General features: G+C 32.2%; 1 protein-coding gene and 1 long non-coding RNA gene across 5 annotated transcripts in view; both read left to right on the top strand.

The window, feature by feature from the left end:
- LOC100877819 (uncharacterized) overlaps positions 1-16,808 on the top strand; it is a 688,459-nt gene that overhangs the window by 126,782 nt on the left and 544,869 nt on the right. The gene's annotated exons all lie outside the window — the stretch shown is intronic.
- Positions 11,776-16,808, top strand: part of LOC143264825 (uncharacterized) — a 172,024-nt gene continuing 166,991 nt past the window's right edge. For all 3 annotated transcript variants that reach the window (XR_013038784.1, XR_013038782.1, XR_013038783.1), the window contains exon 1: positions 11,776-12,787. This is a non-coding gene — a long non-coding RNA (uncharacterized LOC143264825). The remainder of the gene's footprint in view (positions 12,788-16,808) is intronic.

Genomic DNA, 16,808 nt, shown 5'->3' with positions numbered 1-16,808 from the left:
ACAGCCTTACAGAAGGGAGTTATAATTTAAAACGTAATAAACATATCATAAATAAGTGATATCAAGTAGGAACAACAAGAAGGTCAAACATGAAATTTGATGTATAAGTTTTATTATCGAGAATGGAACAGGTAATGAAATCAGCTAGATAAAAATAGATTTAGCTGTATGCTTTTATAATTATATCATTGATATTAACACATATACTACTTTTAATATTTTATGTGTTTTTCTTTTTTTTCTATCAGAGCTTGTAACCTCTTTAGGATACTGTCGATTAAGTTTTTCAGTTTACTTATTGGAAAATAATACAGATTTTTATCTAATTTTCTATTAATGCAAATATTTAAATGAAAATAAAAAGCTAAAACATGTCCATGATTCTTAATCGAACTGATGCGGTTGCTGATTAAATTTGTCAATCCTTTTTTCTTTAAATATTCAGATGTAACTTTAAACACGTTTAGTCATTTAACGTAATCAACATCAGCCGTTTCTTCGTTAGTTGTGTCCAACGTTTCATACGTTTTTACAAAAAAAAGCCGAAAATCGTTATCAAGTTTCATTTAATGTTACGTGTAACGTTTTGCAAATTACGGTAATTTAACAGTTTATACGATATTAGTTTTCTTTTATTTTAAAATGAAACAATTGATGCTCTAACAAAGTCAATCAACCAATAAATCAATCAATTGATCAAAATATAACGCCGAAAACTATAACAATTTGCTTATGAACTGTTTAATCAAAGGCAGATGAGTCGTATGATTTTTAAAGCACATAAAAGATTTCCTTTGACTATAAATTTTAGAGCCTTTTTTTCTTCTTTTTCATTATTTAATCTTCTTTTAACCATTCGTCCATGTATATTATATGTTTTAATTTTGTTTTGCTGTTTCAAATGAAAGCAAGAATCTTCGTTTATTTAGTGGATTATCATCTTATCAGATATATAAGGTTATATAAAGTTATATACATATATAATAGATATACATATAAAATTGCTCTTACAATTAGTGTATTATATTTGTCTAAACTATTAACAGTGTTCAACATATTTTCTTAAATCTAATGTTTCTAATATCTTTAAACATTCATACATTTTGTCTAGCTTTAGCTATTAATTGCTTAATATCCATTACTGTACTGTGTAAATCAAGTCCTAAAATTATTTAAATTAATACATATGAAATGAAAGAACTGTCAATATACACTTGCTTTTTTGTAATGTTATTATTATTTACCAAATGTTTAACTTAATTTTGTCCATTGTACCATTTTCAGAACTGAATTAGTTATGTAAAATGTAAATACAGCAGTACATTTAAAAGAATAATTATATCAAATAAAATGAAAGAATACCCTATAATATTATAAGCTCATTACAAAATATCTATTGTAGAAGTTACAAATGTTTATGTACACTCTTAGTTATATTAAACTGTCTTTTGTCTGCCACTATAAGTTATTTGTCTTTTATTGCGAGTCCTTTAAACGCCTGCGTTGCTGTATGTCGGAATTAACCTTGCGACGTTTGCGGTCCTAAAACTTTCATGAAGTTCGCGGTCTGTTTGAAAGATGCAAAATGTAAAATCGGTGTGGTAGCGTTAATTTTTGTAGAAAAGTTATATGAATATGTAACATCCCTGTGAGTTATGGATAAGAAAAAATTTGATGTGAATTTTATTTTTCTTATTATATACTATTATATTTTTATTTATTGACCGTGATTCTCTTTTTATTTATTGACCGTGATTCTCTTTTTATTTATAGACCGCGTTGTTGAAACAATGATTTATCATAAAACTTTAGTTAAACTGTCGCTTATGTACATAATCTGTAATTTACAAATATGTATTAAAATTATTGAATAATTATTATATCAATCAGAATATACAAAACCAATCAATGAAATGTTGAGTTAAATTATTAGTAATCAGATTCGTGTATTATTTTATCGTTTTGAATAAATAGTAAATTGTAAAAGTATTGTAAATAATACAGCAAATAAATAATTGAGAAATTATACGTAAAATTATATACATTTAACATAGGGGTAGATTTACATAGTCTTAAAAAGGAAAAGGCGAACTGCGGAATTTTTGGGGTATAAAAGGGCGAGCGAAACCCGCGTAGGGTGTAGAACAGTTTTCAAAGTCGGATAAGTTGGATCTCCAAAGAAGTATAACCCGGAGCAATTTTCGGTGGTAAGAGTTAAAAAGATTCTTAGTTCCTGATTAGGCAACGTGTATACGCCATTTGGTTACTTGATCGCTGGATCGCTTAGTAGCCAGTAGACAACAGACTCCCCAATTAAGCGATCTTGTTTTAGGTGTCAATGTATGCTTAACTAAAAGGGCCATGGACATATTAGTTGTCGAGTCAAATTGAAGAGTAACTGATCCGTAATAAATTAATTTATTAATTTCACATAAATTTTAGAATTTTTAATTAATAAAAGAATATTGTTCTATACAAGCGTATCTTGCATAGCGTACTAGTAGTCAACTACTCACACGTTAGATGACCGAGTAAAATTCCAGAACTTTTTAATTTTGTAAAAGTGTATTTAAGTTAGCCTAGAAAGAGAATCAAACTTAGGTAAGATTCATTGAAACTCTAATGTGGTAATATTTGATTACAACAAGAAAAAAAAATGAAAATAATGCATAGAGAAGAAAAACCAACGCACTGGTCCGAATTCGCAACTGCTCAACACACGCTTTTCGTGATCGCTGTTCGAAATCATATCTTTCTTTGCCGCGCAACGTACAGGATAAGGAGTGGGAGAGCTTCGACCGGAGACCCCACGCGCATTCGGCGCGGAATTTAAATGTTATCACTAGGTTCCAAAATTATTAACTAGCGAATTGCATTTCTGTTAGATTCATTTTACATTCACAGCTTATATATTATTTAACTTATTGAGTTCTATTATTATGCGATAAAGTCTATTTTGTTCTTTAGATAGAGTCGTTCGCTATACGAAATTATAATATTAAATACATATACTTGCCATATTTTGCAATAATATGGAAGCTATACGGATCATATGAGCGATTGCACCTTTTGAGATGGAAGAGAGGAGGGTTCAAACTTCGTGAAAGGCCAATCCGCGGAATGCCAATTGCCTCCAATAAGTCGTGGCTGCTAGGTGAACTTGGAGTTGAAAATCTCAAAATTTCCACTTTTTAGCATATCGCGTGAGAACGATTCGAGTAATCGACTTGAAAATTTGTACAGAAATGCTCCAATGATCCCTTAATCGATCGCATGCACCCAATTTACCCGCCCACCCCCGGGGGTGGATTGAGAGGATTGGAAGATCCCTCAGCGGGGGTTGGTTTTACACCAGGCCCAAACCATCAACAAAAACAATACCGTTGGCACGGAAACAAATTTTTCCATGAACTGCAGGTCCAAAATTGACTTTTAACTGTGAAAAAAGTGAAAAAACAGTAAGAGGTGATTTTTTGACAGCGTGTAGCGACCAAGGAGATGGTGCAAACGCGACCAAGCTTTTACCAGGTATAACTGGCGTCGAGAGGAAGCTTCGCTAAAAGTTTGAGCAAAATCGAAAAAACCGCCCCTTTGGGAGGGGCGGAAAATTATGAAGGGAGTTGGGGGTGTCGCAGGCGGTTGAGCCGGGCATTTTCGGAAAGGCCGCAACCTAAAGAACCTCATTCTGTAAAAAAATTTCGGATTTTTTCTTTTTTTCTGTCAAATTTAGAGCCTTTTTTCCGGTTTTTCGACCCTCTAGCATTCAAGGGGTCGCCGATACCGCAAGGGGGTGGCAGGCAACAATGGCACTCCTGGAGCATTGAGATAACCCATGGGCCCACCTATCCTCAAAATTTCAAAGACCTACCTCCAACAGAACGTAAAGAAAGAAACGGCTAAGGAAAGTGGTGCGTTAATTTTGGCCAGCAAACTATTTACTTCTACTAAAATATATATAATTCATAATTGCTCATGATTAATGATATATGAATATTTTAACGAAAATGAAAAGATTTTGTCATAACAGAACTGATTACAGTCAATATGAAATTCTGAAATATTCCATATCTATATGAAATGTTATTTTTCCTTACTAGTTTTATTTGTAGGTTTTTTCTGTTTTAAAATACATCAAAATACTATATAACCCTGTGAGCTGACTGGCATATACAAACTATCGTATAGAAGGAGGTCAGACACAACTCTGGCGATGTGAAATTTTGACTCAGCACCTTCGAAACCCTCGTTGAAAAATTGTCGAAAATGCCAAAAGGTGACTAACGAGGGGTCCGGAGGACATCGCCAAGCAATGAGCGAAAACGAGTTTTTGCAATATAGTGGATTTACGCTGTAGGGATATTCCATAGAATACTTTAGTATTGCAGAAACAAAAAAAATGGATAACCGAAGTTCGTACAAATGAATAAAACAAGCCACCCGGTGTCGTCTGCAACGACGATCAGTCAGTCTTCTAGCAAGCGGCAAATCGTTTGTTGTGCATCCTTACGTTCCCTGTTTAATAAATGAGCCTTTTATACTGAAAATAGGGCAAGACCATTTTGCATTCTTGAGAAATATTTAAGGGTTTTCACTACAATAAATTTTAAAATATTTATAAGGACCAATAGACAAATTTTTTATATTTTATTGTGTTAGATAATATATTTTTATTATCTGATAGTGTTTAAAATGCTGGCTAAATAAAACAAAATAAAATTTTATTATACCCAAATAAACTTGTCTCACTTTCAAAATTAATGAATTATTCTAATTTAATTTTGAATTATTTTCATATTCAGATCTTGACTCCAAAATACTTTCTTTTATTACCAATTTCCACGGATATTATTTCTATAAGCATAATAAAAGTCACGAAATTCCTTGGAAATGGGGATCTTATTGGAATGGTATTATTACTCAGAAGAGTATTTTTATTCTCGTATTATTACTTATCCGTTTCACTTTGAGATGCATCACAGCTATAATTTTCGTTGTAGTAATTCTAAAATAAATATTTTTTCTGTTTAATAAAATAAACCACAATTCGTAATTAACTTTTAAATAACAGTGAAATTGTTGAGAGATTTCTTGCTCTAATACTAAAATAAAAACTATGTCAACTTTGTTGACTATTAATTAGAAACTGCACTGGAACTTATTTACAAGCTAATAATAGAAATCAGTAATAATATCTAGACAAGTTTACAGCACATCCTCACTCATATTGATGTTACTTATCTTACCAATATTATATAATTTGTAGTTTTGTACAGTGTTGTTAGTATTGTAAAAATTTACGGAATTGTAGCGTAATATGTTCGACTAAAAATAATTTTAACCTAAGGTAGGTTTGCACTACTTTCAAGATCTTTCGGGTACCATCAAACACCTAAACTTTCATTGCCCAAGTATTAGGGAGTTCGAATTATTTTGACTATAGATTACTTACAAATAAAAATACATATATTAAGTTTTATTTATTGTTGCTATTATCTTCAATTTTTTTTTTAAAGATTGACATTCTGCACTTTCAAAACAAGTGACTCAATTATATCATTACTGAAGTGCCGATACATTTAATGCTATTGGATCTTCGCCTACTACATCACAAACAATACAATATAGTTATTTTCATCATTTTCGCTCTGCACGATAAAACTATTTTACTTACATTTTATAAGCGCATATAAGAAATATTGTTTTCAACTCTTTTTATTTTGATACTCAATTTGTTCATCTTTTATATGAAATTTAAGCAATACTTTCTGAAATGTTCCAATACCTTTTAGGTTATCAAATCAATGTGTAACGTCCCCGGGAAGAATTTTTTTTTTGGTTCAACATCACGACAATCTTGGACCCACTGACTAGAATAATCAATTATCGACTGTAGTTGCCAATTACCGACAGTATGTCAGATATCGATTATCGATCTATCAAATTCGACAGTCGGTAATCATAATATATATATATTATCATTTACATTAATTATCTTATAATTTTGATTTACAGTAGGTAATATTTTCCGCGAAAATAATTGAACATTAAGTTTGAATCATTAAAACAAAATTATGTATTATTTTATTTTATTTTCTAATAAATAGTTTGTACGAGAAAATTCCGTTACGCTATGATGTGCCTACGTGCCGCGATACTCGCCCGAAATCCTTGAGATCAGCGCTAATCCTAGAAAAGGATAGCGATACTATTTCTATTTTCGGCATTTTTGGACATTAAATTAATTAATTAATTAAATCAATTTATATACGTAAAATCAACCAGTGTTAAACTACTCATGGCCGGAACCAAAATTATTTCCTTGAACTAGAAAGCTGTAAATCGAAATAGACTCGCCTCTGATAGAGAAGGACAGAAAATGTATTTTTCGTTAAAACGCCATTAGAGTACCATCTTAATATCAAATTGTTAGCCAGAAATTAAAGAGCGATATTTAAAATATAATTAAACCGTTCAATTTTATAATTAATGTATAATAACGAATTTATATGAAAATTTAGATATTCTGACGTCACAGAAATTCCAGGAATTCGGCGAACTTGCGAGTATAAAAGGGCGAGCGAAACCCGTCTAAAAGCAGAACAGTTTTCGAAATCGATCTATTCACAAGTCTCAGTAATAAGTATACTCGGAACAATTTTCGCTGTACGAACCAAAAAGATTCTAAGTTCTCGATTGGCAAGCGGGCATATGCCATTTGGATACTCGATCGCTGGGTTGTTTTAGCAGCTAGCGAACAGCGGGCTCCCCGTTCAAGCGGTCTTGTATCCGAAACTCCGTCAGGAGAGTGCTATGCTTAGCCCCAAGAAAGGCTAAGACATCAAACCGAGTGTTCTCAGCTACTCATACTTAATTTTCTGTCGAATTACTAACTTGCCTTCAGATTCTCGGAGCTCGCTCTGGGTAGTATCGTAGCTAGCTAACGCAGGCTCCCCATTTGAGCGGCTTGGTCTCCGAAGCCCGTGTTTTTTGGGTGGCAGTTAAGTAATCACGACTTACAAGTAGAGTCACTTTAATTTGCTACCCTGTTGGACGTATATTGTTCATCTGACTCTGGATCGTTGGGTTGTTTAGCAGCTAGTGAACAACGGGCTCCCCAATTAAGCGATCTGGTTTTGGGTGTCAGTATGCGCTCTGACAAAAAGGGTCATGAACAATTAGTTGTCGAGTCAAATCATAAGAGTAATTGTTCCGAATAAAAATTCAATTGGATTCAGATAAATTTTGGTCACTTGAATTAATACAAGAATACTGTTCTCACTTAGCGTCATTTCCGTAATCGATTACACCGCGTTAGATAATAGATAAATCTGTCTAATTTTTGCGAAAGCGTATTTAGGTGCGTTTAGAGAATCTCACTTAGGTCGAATTCCTCGCAGCGGTAGATTATAAAGCGCTAATATTAATTAATATTGAGAAAAACTTTGTCATTGCGATACCTTCGAACACGAGAATCGAATACGTGTAAAAGCGGAGTTAACTTTATCAGAGATCAGAATTAGATACGGTCCAACATAAAGTACTGACCAGCGAGTCTCATACTACACATTGTTTAATTTATCAATTTCTATTATTTCTATCATTATTATTATTTTAAGATCTATTTAGTTCTTTATACTAATCAATCATTTATAATTTATATACTTTCTTTATTTTGTTGTTATTGTTGTTTGTTAGTTTCATTTCTTATCGTTTACTGAATAAATTTAATTGTTGAAAGATATTGACCTGTGGATTTCACTCCTTAAACGCACACCACACGAATCCCACAATCTTTATTCGTAAAATCGAGTCGTTTAGGGGTAAAAACCGCTCTTTACCTTTTAGCGCTTGTAACTAACTAAACTTAGGTTCTAGGGACGTTACAAATGGACCGTTTCAGCATTTTCAAAGGAACGACCGACAAGTTCCGAGAACGGTATTTATACATATAATAAGACGGATAAGTCCTATGAACTTTTGAAAAAACTCCAAGTCACACAGTGACAATCGGGGTTCATGAAAAAATGCCGATGTAGAGAGTTGTGGAAAGTCGATTTTTTATATGGTCCTGAAAAAGTGGTCTCAGGATGGATTGCATTTTTCAGCTCCATCAATCTCAATGCAAAGCAATTTTTTAACGACCAATAAATGGTCTTTAAAAAAAGCAATTTGAATATATGTGAGCTATCAGATTAATGGTTTTGCGAGTCTGCATCGAATAGTATAATCTTTATTTGTGGGAAAAATCGGGATTTTCCGCGAAATCAGGAAATGTCACACTGCTATAAATAATTTTTGCCGTTTAAACTAATCCCTGTTATTGATCTTATTCTTAACGACTTCGATAGTTAATCTTTAAAAATTCCAATTGTCTTTCACGAATAATTGAGCATCGATTTCAATAAAAATTACTTTTGAAACAAACTCTGTTAACTGCGAGGGCAAAGTTCGCGAGTTTCACTATTTAAGTGGAACATTACTAATTATTATTATAAAAAAAATACTATTAATAGAATTTTAGTAGGACAAATTATCGTCGAACATTTACTGGATTCGATCAATTTAAAGCATATTTGTTATTGCTAAAGACAATACAGGATGATGATCCCTATAAAATGATCAATCTCTTTCCTAAAAAAGTACAAAGTATTACATAATACTTTCTTCATGTAATAAAATATAATAGATATATTTGTTTCAAGTATACTTATATTTTCACTAAGGTGAAGTGGGGTAAGTTCGTAAACGGGCAAGTACGTATATAGGCTATTTTTATTATAATATCAGAGAAATTTCTCCATTTAGTATGTTTGCTTCCTTGTTTTGTTTCACTATATCTCCTTTTATATTTCTGCTAAGAGTACTTGTTTGCAGTATAGAGTACTTACATAATGCAGTAAAAAGTATTTTATAGCAGATTTGTTAATAATTCTGCTCTTGCCTCATTGCACATGAAATAAAGTTTCAAAGTATTTAACTTCAAGTTACGCTCTTACCCCATTTTCCGGGAAAATAATTGATATTTTAAACAATTTCCTATAAAAATCAAAATGTACAAGGAAAATTAAGGTTCTAGTTAATATTAATTAAATAGTAGTAATTGTGCAAAGCGTTCGATATCGATAGCGTTAAGCATTTACATAATCATAACGTATTAGTAAATGATTTTTGTACGTTTTTAATTAATAAGAATTATAAAAACTCATAGTATAAGTGTATGTATATGTATAACATATAGTCCAACGTTTTCGAGAAAAAGTTACATGAAAAAAGTATGTTATCAAATACATAACGAAGGTTAAGGTGTTCCATTACAATGTTTCTACATTTTGTTAGTGTCTGATTAAGGAAGGATAATACTAATTTATACAAATTACTAAATTAGTAAAATTATTCACCTAAAAAGTTAATACTTGATAATGAAGTGAAGTAAAGTATTGCAGATAAAAGATATATAAGGAGATATTATTCTGAAATGAGCTGAACTTTGCAAAATACTGTTTCAAAACATCTACTTTATTTCAGATATGCGAAATAGCTAAATTAACATATTGTCTTAATTTGTGTGTACAATTACGTAATGTTACTTGTTTTATTATTCTCAAATATTTTCAATATGATAACTACAGTTTTTATTCTCTGATTTCGGCAATAAACGCTTCCATTCCATAAATTATGCAACAGTGGTCCTTAACTAGTTAACTGGGTTTGATGTGTATACTCGTCATTGCTTGAGGGATTCCCTTGAGGAATTTTTGAAATTAAATTCCACAGTTACCTAGTTAAACTATTAGTGACTGTATACATTATCCCACATTGTCTGCATTCGTTCTAATGTAATGGATATAATATTGAGAATTTCTATATCTACAGTTATTTTTGTCGATGAACTCATGGTGCAAAAACAAAATTTTTCTGTATATTGAGATAACTGTAAATAACATCTGTGTTTTTGTACGATTGTTTGTTCACTTGCAGTGGTTTATATGAGGTGTGTTTTGTGCTTTGTCACAATTTTTGTGGTGCTGAAAACTAACGATCAAAGAAAAAAGGGATCAAAGAAAAAAACTGCAAAACTACTTGACTGCAAACTATATTAATCTCATCCCGCAAGCACCACATTTGATTTGTCACCACGTGACGTTTCTTTCAAGTTTCGTAGCGACTACTTATTTTGAACTGGTAACAATTGGTATTGATAAATAAATGAGTAGTTCGTATTTTACTTAACAATTCCAATTACCTTTGGGATAGAAAGTATACTACGATTTTTGGAGTATTTGTAAAAAAATGCTATAGATGTCATAAATGATAAGATAAATGTATTGTTAAAGTAAGTATCGGTAAGTAATAATTGAATGAGAAGTTTTTTAATATTAACATTTCTGCTTATTCTCAACATTTAAAGTAATAAAAACGTATTAGCAAAAGGATTAGCTATAGACAGATATAATTATAAATTTCTGCAATTCATTGCTCATATCGCGCATAAAGTATTATTGCACAATACTCCAAGATTTAACGTTTTTAAATTTCATTACAACTCAATATTTTAGATTGTTTTATGACAAGTTGTAGTTCATAAATGTTATATCCTCCTTTAAGTAGTAAAATTCTTTTTCAGGTTTTTTATAGTGTAGAGTTCAAATTAATCTTATTTTTTATTGAAAGTAAATATTGCGTTTTTCCGCTAGCATATTATAATATAAATCTGGCTAATCAGTAAATATCATTAAAGTACATGTGTTTTATATTCCACACATTTATGTTAATAATAAATATACAAAAATATATTTCTACTACATAATTATTATTCTTAAATTCGCAATAATATAGTCTAAATTTTATAATGTATATTTAATTTTTCTTATATTATAATCATAAATTTTTCAGAATGTTCTCCAGAATTCTTCAGAATACTTTCCTAAGAAAAAGAAAAAAAAAGACACTGAAAACCTTTAAAACATTATAATAGATTAAAATACTCTCACCTTGATTTTTTCGTTAAATAAGAAAACAATTAAATTAATACATATTTAATATTTACGAAAATAATGAATAAAGTAATGAATAAAAAAATTGTTATAAATTGTTCATTTACTGAATGATACGTATATTTTCAAATATTAATTAATATGCACCAGCTTTTACGGAACCCATGAAATTAATAGATTTAAAATTCATTTCAAATTTCAAAAACTATTAAGAAGCTTTTGTAAAAATGTATGTTAACATTCGTTGAGATCAAAAAATCATTATATACGTTCATTCACGTGTTAGCCATTACTTATTTATTTTTGTAGTTTAGTTTCAATTTAAATATAAGCGGTTATTAAGCGTCCATAAACGTACAAATCTAATTCACTATCTAAATATAAGCGAAGTTGTAGTCTTAACTGCTCCTTTAATCGATTGAGTATAAGAACATTTACCTTACATCTACCCTATATCCAGCGGAAGTAGTTAAGAGTGTGAATAAGACACCGTATCTGTGAAACTGTTAAATTCAAGAAAGAAAGTCGAAGGAAATCGGTAATTTCATAAAACAGTGAACGAAATGGGTACGTTAATAGCGAGGACGGAAAGGCTTTACATGTGACACAAAAGGAAGGGTTTCGATTACACCGATCCAGGTCTGGGATAAGTTCGAAAAGGGGATGCGCATCGAAAGGTCGAAAGTGGCGAGGGTGCAAAGCAATGGCGGTGAATGGTGGGGGTAAGTAAGGGACGGTACCTGCGCGAGATTCTCGACTCGAAAGGGGCGGTCGGGTATCGCATTAACGCGCGGCCGGCAGTTTCACGCGAGCCGCAAGCCGTGTCGTATCGTCAAGGTGCGCGCGCAATCTTTCTTCATTCGTTCCTGCACCTGTCACGTCTAACTTCGCGCCTCAGTGATGCGACGCCACACAACACGGTTGTTCGTGTTTCCGCACCGTTTGCGGTTAATCGATGATCGTTTTCAAAAAAGTGTCTCGAATACACAGTTCTCACCGTTGATTCATAACTTTATATTTTTTCTTCACGCTAGTAGCGAAACGCGATTTATATCGCGTGCGTGATCGAAATCGACTAAGTATTCCCGCGAGAAACTCAACACCAAATTCGAACAGTGATTTTCGTGGCAACGAATCGATTCGCGATAGTCGGAGTTCTTTCGAACAGAAACGGAGTGCGGGATTCATCGATGCCACGGTCTGAATGCAATTCGCGTCTATTCGCTAAACGATAAGCCCCGAATCGACCGTCTCGAGGGCACTCGACCGCTTGAATCTCGAGTGGTGATCGTCGAACTAATTGCCAGTGAGTGTGTGCCCAGCGTAAAATCTGTCTAGTCAGAGGGGCTTGATAAGAGAGTGTTCTAGCTGCGCGTGACTTCCGTGCTCGCGACCAAAGTCGAGAATCGATTGTGTCGAGGTGAATCGCGGCGCTGTTACGGTTCTTGCAAAGTTGTAGCACATTTTAGACCACCCCTGACTCACTTTCGAGAGATCGGGCCAATTGTCTCTTTCTTGTCGACACGTCGTCGCGTTGCGGTTCGAACGTATCTTCTCACTATTCGAAACCGGGGAAGCTCTTTGTCCGAAGTGAACTGTGACAGAGTTAAATTGCGATCTCTGAAGCGGGACGTCGCGGCTGGTGTGCGTGCGTGAGGCCAGAATTTAGGAGAATTCAGGGAATGGGCCGCAAGTGCAGCGGAACTGCTAGCCACAGTAGGCAGCTGTGCAAGCAAGTGCATCAGCCGGTCACCGAGGTAGCCGTACAATTCTCGATCGCTTTTCCAGCACCCGTAAGTGGCAAACACTTTTTTTTTCTTTTGTATATGTTGGCACCTGATACGAAGAATATTGTAACTACTTTATGCTGGGTACACAGAAGAATAATTTACAATTGTTTACCCCCCTTTTTCTGTATTTGCTGTTTATCTTTGTTGATGTGACAAAAACTTAAGTATAACTTTTTTCTTAATTCTTTGTATGTTATTAAAAGTGAATATTATGTTTTTTGTAAAACTATTAGAAGACAATTTTCGTGGGAAATGTGCGAAATTTAACAATTATAATACAGTATTATTGTACGTAATAGTTAGAATGATATGCGTAGATGTCTGCGTAAAAATAAATGTAATGTAGATTACAGAATTACTTCTGTATATATATTTCTTAGAATATCATTGTAATGAACACTCACTGAGACGTTTATCAAATTTTTCGAACTATTTGAACAAAAAATTCATTAAATCTTACATGAATTACTAACTACAATGAACTATTTACTAAGTCAAGTACATAAAATTGATTTTAAAACAAGAACCTTTCTTTTGTGTTTTCTTTTCAAGTTTAAAAATTTTTGACAGACGGAACGATTTATTATAATTATGTAAAAGATCAATTTTTATTCTAAATTAACAAATTTATGGTTAATGAATGAATTCATTCATATGGTTAATGAATGAATGAATTCATTCATTCATTTTTAATTTTCTAGATACTTATATCAAACGACATTATATGATTTCATTAATGTAATTATTAGTAAAAAAATAAACATATAGGAGATGTTAAATGAAAGCATTCAAATTTTTCCATCACAATGAACTATTTACTTTATTAAGGACTTTTACATAAGAACAGAAAGAATCAGTCTTTTAATAAGGTACGTAAGAATAATAAAAAATTAGTTCTTTATTAAAGCACTTAATAGTAATAAGAAATCAATCCTCATCATCAGATAAATTAAATTGCATTAAATTAACTCTGCTATAATTAAGTAAGCTATAATAACATTACAGAAATGTGTATTAATAACATTGTAACTTTATATATAATATTGTTTTAATCTTGTTTCTGTTTAATTTCGGATACCATTATTTTACTTCTATTATTTATATGAATAGTACATATATCGTCATAATGAGGTAAATTACTATTGTATTGTTTAGGAATTGCATCACTATATACAACACTATAATGTTATGACATTTTATGTTATTATAGTGTTGTATATAGTGATGCAATTTCTAATATTGTATTTTATTAACCAATGTTATTAATAAGGAGGTGGGTAAGTAGTTAGTTCTCATATTTTTTGTGGTTTAAAATACAATGTTCATAAGGTCCAAAGTCTGAAAATGGCGACCTATAATGTCTATAATTTTTAATAATTAACCTTTAAACAGTCACACTGTGGTGTGAAACGACCCCCACCAATTTAGCTTTAATTTTAGCCATTTTATATCCTGAAAATCCTGAATAAATACTTTCTTTGAAACCCCGGTAATTTTATTTTTTTTTTCTCAAACTGTTATATCTCAAAAGTGTTCAACTAAAATTTTAGCTCTTTATATTCAAATTGAAAAAAGTTTTGAATTTTTCTGTGAAAACCATAATTTTTTCAAGTCTCTCACGTTTCTTAATTGTTTATATATTGAACGTTTAAATTTATTGAAATCAGCTTTGATACGTGTTAAAACAACTTTCAAAGTTTAGTTATAATATTTTTAAAATTAAAATAATCAGTAGCTTTTTTGTAAGAAACAAGTTTAGTTACTGGGGTGTTACACATTCTATTGTGCCAGATATGTTATTCTGACGAAGTGTGACTGTTAAGAGTTAAAAATAGTTTCAATTGTAATGGAAGCGCGAAATCAAGAAAGGAAAGTCTTCTTAGAATCAAAAAATGTTATTTTTTTCTATATACTTTTTTTTTTACAGCAGCATCAAAAGTAACAATGTTCATATCAGGTGTTAATATATTAGAAAACCAAGTGAAGTCAAAGTAATGTATACAGGGTGTCCCGCAATTAGTGTAGGACCCGAAAAGGGGTGGTAGGTGGGGCGATTCTGAACAACTTTTTCCTTTGCCAAAATATTGGTTGAGGCTCCATTTTCGAGTTATTAGCAAAAAACACTGACCAATGAGAGCGCGCATAGACCGGGTGCGCGAAAGCGTGAGCAAAAGCTTCGAATATGACGGCCGATCGTCGTCGTGAACAAATGTATCGATAATGTCGGTATAACGACGGTATAACGTCGGAATAACGTCGGTATAATAGAAAGCTGTTAGATGAAAGTTACATTAAATAATGAATAAAAAAATCTGGATTATTTTTGAATTATCATTTATTCATGAATAAAAAATAACAAAATTAGTCTCTACTCACGTAATCAAAGTAAATCGAATTTATTCGATACGTTTATTCGTTATGGCAAAGAAATAACAGATAAAATATGGAAAATTATTTTCGTTCGATATTGTGATGATGAAAAAGAACAAATTCTCATTTTTAAAAAGTAAATAACTTTTCTATTCAACAAATAAAAATTTGAATTGAATAATTAATAAATTTAAATGTAACTCACCCATTGAACCGCAAATAATCACGATGAAAATGCATCTCTGTCACTGGGCCAATCCACCGATCCCTACTGTTCTCATAAATAATAGAAACTCTGAAAAAACTCTCAAGAAACTTCACTGTCACCTATCACTGTCATCTCTCATTATTAGTTTTCATTATCACTTTTTTCTGTCATTTTTCACTAATTTTCACTAATTTTCACTGTGAGTTCAGCACATAAATACGACGAATGAAAACACATAAACGAATATTCATAAATAATTTAAACTATATTATCTTGAAAGCAAGAAAACAGAATTTTTTATTAAAAACAACGATACACTTTATTTCAACACGTATCTTTCGACAATAAACGATGACTGTCGATCGACGCCGCAGTCGTTCAACAGATCATCGTTGCATAGCAACCGTTCGCGACGTATGCCTCGCGATCGAGAACGAAACCGCGATCCGTGGCCATTCTAACAATGTCTTCTAATAAAATACAATATAATATCGATTCCTCAATTCGGATACCTTATAATGAGAATATAGCGTATCGTTAAACATACATATCTATGAATAATCGTTCACGCGTTTTTATTCGGTCCGTTTACCGGTCGTGCTTATGTTGTGCAATTATTAGAAAGAGACAGTGAAATAAATTGAGAGTTCATTGACCCTGCCAGGATATCAGCTGTTGATGCTCTGATCGGTGGATCTACCCGGTGACACAAATATTTTTTATCGAAGCTAGTTTTTTCATGAATCAATGGGTAAGTTTTATTTAAGTTGTTTCCGTATTTTTAAAATTATACGTACGCAGCAATTGATTCATTTCACTTCAATGAGGTACTGCATTAGATATTTTATTCCAATTTTATCCCATTTCGTAGGGAAGGTACTCATTCGTTTTGAAACGTGAATTTATTCATTTGCTTCATTAGAATAATCGACAGAATGAATTTTCGTGAATTTATTCTTTTTCCTTTTTGAAGACTTAAAATAAATACAAGATACTTGGTCTGGGTAAACAACAACTAATTGGTTTATCTCCCATTCACGAATTACGAAGAACTTAATATTATTCTTAACATGTTAATTCATTATTCGGTTTAACTTTTACCTAATAGCTTCCTGTTATACCGACGATATACCGACGTTATACCGACGTTATACCGACGTTATACCGACGGTATCAATACGTTTGTTCACGACGACGATCGGCCGTCATATTCGAAGCTGTCGCTCACGCTTTCGCGCGCCCAGTCTATGCACGCTCTCATTGGTCAGTGTTTTTTGCTAATAACTCGAAAATGGAGCCTCAACCAATATTTTGGCAAAGGAAAAAGTTGTTCAGAATCGCCCCACCTACCACCCCTTTTCGGGTCCTACACTAATTGCGGGACACCCTGTATATTACCTATATAGGCACTATATTTTGCTTATATGTTTCTTAAACAAATCTACA

This window comes from Megachile rotundata, chromosome 7, assembly GCF_050947335.1.
Source record: "Megachile rotundata isolate GNS110a chromosome 7, iyMegRotu1, whole genome shotgun sequence".
Classification (NCBI taxonomy): Eukaryota; Metazoa; Arthropoda; class Insecta; order Hymenoptera; family Megachilidae; genus Megachile; species Megachile rotundata.
Note: the sequence above shows the minus strand (reverse complement) of the source record. Positions and strands in the feature narration are given on the sequence as shown.